Source organism: Sinocyclocheilus anshuiensis, unplaced genomic scaffold (assembly GCF_001515605.1).
Source record: "Sinocyclocheilus anshuiensis isolate Anshui unplaced genomic scaffold, SAMN03320099.WGS_v1.1 scaffold1031, whole genome shotgun sequence".
Taxonomy (NCBI): Eukaryota; Metazoa; Chordata; class Actinopteri; order Cypriniformes; family Cyprinidae; genus Sinocyclocheilus; species Sinocyclocheilus anshuiensis.
Window position 1 is genome coordinate 72689 of NW_015542633.1, and position 5419 is coordinate 78107.

A 5419-nucleotide genomic window follows, 5' to 3' on the forward strand; every position below is an offset into this window, starting at 1 on the left:
AGTGTGTGTGAGTGCGTGCATGTGTATATAAGTGTGTGTGTGTGTGTGTGTGTGTGTGAGAGAGAGTATGTGCATGTGTATATAAGTGTGTGTGTGCATGTGTATATTAGTGTGTGTGTGTGTGTGTGTGTGCGCGCATGTGTATATAAGTGTGTGTGAGTGTGTGCATGTGTATATAAGTGTGTGTGTGTGCATGTGTATAAGTGTGTGTGTGTGTGCATGTGTATAAGTGTGTGCGTGTGAAAGTGTGACGTGACATGTGGCCAAATATGGTGACCCATACTAGGAATTAGTGCTCTGCATTTATCCCATCCAAAGTGCACACACACAGCAGTGAACACACACCCGGAGCAGTGGGCAGCCATTTATGCTGCGGCGCCCGGGGAGCAGTTGGGGGTTCGGTGCCTTGCTCAAGGGCACCTCAGTCGTGGTATTGAAGGTGGAAGAGAGCGCTGTACATTCACTCCCCCACCTACAATCCCTGCAACCTTTGGGTTACGAGTCCGACCCTCTAACCATTTAGGCCACGACGTCCCCACTGTGCATGTGTATATAAGTGTGTGTGTTTGTATGAGGAGCCGTACAAGCCATAATTCGTTCTGGCACTCTCACACACTTACATTCCCCTTACACATGCATACATTTCTACTCTCACACACGCATACATTCTCCTTTCACATGCATACATATAACCTTACACACATACATTCTCCTTTCACAAACATATATATAGAATGTATGTATGTCTGAAGAAAATATGTGTATGTAAGAGAAGAATGCATGTATGTGTGTGAGAGAGAGTATAGTGGAAACGGAAGGCAAGTCAGGCGCGATCAGGGTCACCGGGACAGGTTCTGATCAGCATGGCTGAGGTAGATGAGGCGGCCGCACAAGTGTTTCAGCAAGCTATGTGGGTTTAAAAAATAAAAAAATATTATCATCGTGAAAAGGTTACATGGCCTCGTCCCTTGAGGGAGTTGTGATGAGACTCAGCCTCAGTTGTGTTGCCAGATACACTTATTATAACCGTCTATGGATTTTTTTTTCTACTTAATTTAGGAAGTGAATAAAGTGGGAGGTTGCAAGTTAGGGACAGCGATATCTTTATATTATTTTCATAACTCAAGATTTGGACTCATTGCGGTTTATTTATTTTTAGATTTTGTTTGTTTTTCAATACCTGGCAACGCCGGCATGTTATTCCTGACAGCATGCAATTTGGTAACACAAACGTAATGACCATCATGATATATTATCTGTAAGACAGATGCACTGAAGACGGACACAAAGAGGAGAGAATAGTCGCGCAAGCAGAGAAAATACTGTACCAGACAGAACAAATTCATTGTTTGCGATGCTCAAAATACTGAAAGAAAACCATAATTATGGAATTAGGGTGGGGGTAAATATGGATGTATTTCTGAGGAGAACTGACTGTCCTCAGAAAAGTTTCGATGGCATTTTCTTTTTCCTTTTACTTTCGTTAAATACATATTAAAGGAGTGTTAATAAGCGCAGCGCTGCGTACAGCAATAACCAAGGAAACACTGCTAGTGTTCTATAAGCGCCACCTGCTGTCAGAGAATGACTTTGCAGTTTCATCAGAATCAGAAAGAGCTTTATTGCCGTGTGTTACACACACAAGAATTCGTCTTGGTGTCAGGAGCTTCCAGTACAGTCTACAGTCATAGTGCAGACATACATATAATTAAGGTAATAAAACACTAATAATAATAAAGAGTAATAATAAAATATTCATTCAGCCCGTCTGATGTTTTTGTTTTGTGCAGTTGCTTCATGTTGCATATATTTTTGTTTGTTTGTTCAAGGTTAGTTTGGCCAGTAACAGAGCAAAATAAACATTTAAAAAATGTAAAAAAAATAAAAATAAAAGTAATAAAAACTAAATAAATTGGCAACAAGTATGGGAATCGGCTCATTTGGAAAAAATCGGCAATTGGAATTGGTCATGAAAAATCCTGATCAGTGCAGCTGGAATAGAGTTAGACCTACCTGAAAGACCTGAAAAAGCATGGTTCATTTCAGTTTTATCTTTGAACTATTGTACCTATTTGTGCAAAATGGATATAATTTATTACAATACAATGTTACAGTCAACAATGAAAACAATAAGTCTTATTTATTGATTTACTGATTGATTGATTGATTGTGGCAAGGCCTGTGAAAATTTTGCCAGGGCAAGTAAAAAATTTAAACCACTGGACAAACTGGGCCAGTAGAACATTTCCTTAGCGTTGAGGCCCGTCAATACGATCAAAATCAGTATCATAACACTTGTACACAGATCTGTAGAACACGTAGGTTACATAATGATATTTTAAAATTAAAAACTTAAAATATGTACTTGAAAAGAAAACAGGATGACTTTGAATAGCATCATTGTAAAATTGTGAGGTTTATATTATTTTCATAACTCAAGATTTGGACTCATTGCGGTTTATTTATTTTTAGATTTTGTTTGTTTTTCAATACCTGGCAACGCCGGCATGTTATTCCTGACAGCATGCAATTTGGTAACACAAACGTAATGACCATCATGATATATTATCTGTAAGACAGATGCACTGAAGACGGACACAAAGAGGAGAGAATAGTCGCGCAAGCAGAGAAAATACTGTAACGTTACCAGACAGCATAGGCGCAGGACGTGGGTGTGCTGGGTGCTGCAGCAGAACTTTAACTGTTTAACTGTTGGGATTAAAAAAAAATCGGAGTGTCTATTTACACTAAGTGCAAATAGCCCGCCTTGTTGGCAGAGGCTTACACTAATTCCACCCACCAACGTGTGATTGGGCTAGTCATCATTACAAAAGATGGTTATCAATCATTAGATTCAGTGGCACAAATAGTAAAATTTGTGTCATACTCCTTTTGACGCGATCGACCCAGAGCGCTGTACATTCACTCCCCCACCTACAATCCCTGCAACCTTTGGGTTACGAGTCCGACCCTCTAACCATTTAGGCCACGACGTCCCCACTGTGCATGTGTATATAAGTGTGTGTGTTTGTATGAGGAGCCGTACAAGCCATAATTCGTTCTGGCACTCTCACACACTTACATTCCCCTTACACATGCATACATTTCTACTCTCACACACGCATACATTCTCCTTTCACATGCATACATATAACCTTACACACATACATTCTCCTTTCACAAACATATATATAGAATGTATGTATGTCTGAAGAAAATATGTGTATGTAAGAGAAGAATGCATGTATGTGTGTGAGAGAGAGTATAGTGGAAACGGAAGGCAAGTCAGGCGCGATCAGGGTCACCGGGACAGGTTCTGATCAGCATGGCTGAGGTAGATGAGGCGGCCGCACAAGTGTTTCAGCAAGCTATGTGGGTTTAAAAAATAAAAAAATATTATCATCGTGAAAAGGTTACATGGCCTCGTCCCTTGAGGGAGTTGTGATGAGACTCAGCCTCAGTTGTGTTGCCAGATACACTTATTATAACCGTCTATGGATTTTTTTTTCTACTTAATTTAGGAAGTGAATAAAGTGGGAGGTTGCAAGTTAGGGACAGCGATATCTTTATATTATTTTCATAACTCAAGATTTGGACTCATTGCGGTTTATTTATTTTTAGATTTTGTTTGTTTTTCAATACCTGGCAACGCCGGCATGTTATTCCTGACAGCATGCAATTTGGTAACACAAACGTAATGATCATCATGATATATTATCTGTAAGACAGATGCACTGAAGACGGACACAAAGAGGAGAGAATAGTCGCGCAAGCAGAGAAAATACTGTACCAGACAGAACAAATTCATTGTTTGCGATGCTCAAAATACTGAAAGAAAACCATAATTATGGAATTAGGGTGGGGGTAAATATGGATGTATTTCTGAGGAGAACTGACTGTCCTCAGAAAAGTTTCGATGGCATTTTCTTTTTCCTTTTACTTTCGTTAAATACATATTAAAGGAGTGTTAATAAGCGCAGCGCTGCGTACAGCAATAACCAAGGAAACACTGCTAGTGTTCTATAAGCGCCACCTGCTGTCAGAGAATGACTTTGCAGTTTCATCAGAATCAGAAAGAGCTTTATTGCCGTGTGTTACACACACAAGAATTCGTCTTGGTGTCAGGAGCTTCCAGTACAGCAGTGCAGACATACATATAATTAAGCTAATAAAACACTAATAATAATAAAGAGTAATAATAAAATATTCATTCAGCCCGTCTGATGTTTTTGTTTTGTGCAGTTGCTTCATGTTGCATATATTTTTGTTTGTTTGTTCAAGGTTAGTTTGGCCAGTAACAGAGCAAAATAAACATTTAAAAAATGTAAAAAAAATAAAAATAAAAGTAATAAAAACTAAATAAATTGGCAACAAGTATGGGAATCGGCTCATTTGGAAAAAATCGGCAATTGGAATTGGTCATGAAAAATCCTGATCAGTGCAGCTGGAATAGAGTTAGACCTACCTGAAAGACCTGAAAAAGCATGGTTCATTTCAGTTTTATCTTTGAACTATTGTACCTATTTGTGCAAAATGGTTATCATTTATTACAATACAATGTTACAGTCAACAATGAAAACAATAAGTCTTATTTATTGATTTATTGATTGATTGATTGTGGCAAGGCCTGTGAAAATTTTGCCAGGGCAAGTAAAAAATTTAAACCACTGGACAAACTGGGCCAGTAGAACATTTCCTTAGCGTTGAGGCCCGTCAATACGATCAAAATCAGTATCATAACACTTGTACACAGATCTGTAGAACACGTAGGTTACATAATGATATTTTAAAATTAAAAACTTAAAATATGTACTTGAAAAGAAAACAGGATGAATTTGAATAGCATCATTGTAAATTTGTGAGGAAGAGCTGAGCAAGTCTTGCACATGTATTTCCTGGTCTGAGAGTGACTTCCTGCTTAAACAGGAAGTAATGGATACCAAAAAAAGGTAGAAATGTATGTATGTGAACGGAGAATGTATGTGTGTGAAAGCAGAAATGTGAGTATGTGTAAGGAGTATGTATGTGTGTGTGAGAGAGAGAGTGCGTGCATGTGTATATAACTGTGTGTGTGTGTGTGTGTGGGCATGCATATATAACTGTGTGTGCATGGGAGTGTGAGTGTGTGTGAGTGAGTGAGTGAGTGAGTGAGTGAGTGAGTGAGTGAGTGAGTGAGTATATAAGTGTGTGTGTGTGCATGTGTATATAAGTGTGTGTGTATGTGTATATAAGTGTGTGTGTGTGTGCGTGTGCATGTGTATATAAGTGTGTGTGTGTGCATGTGTATATAAGTGTGTGCGTGTGTGTATATGTATGTGTGTGTGTGCATGTGTATATGCTTGTGTGTATATGTATGTGTCTGTGTGTGTGTATATATGTATGTATATGTATGTGTGTGTGTGTGTGTGTATGTATGTGT

At 38.6% G+C, this 5419-nt stretch overlaps 1 protein-coding gene across 1 annotated transcript in view; it reads right to left on the reverse strand.

The window, feature by feature from the left end:
- The window catches only part of nup54 (nucleoporin 54), a 17224-nt gene that overhangs the window by 2963 nt on the left and 8842 nt on the right, over positions 1–5419 (reverse strand). The window lies entirely within an intron of this gene.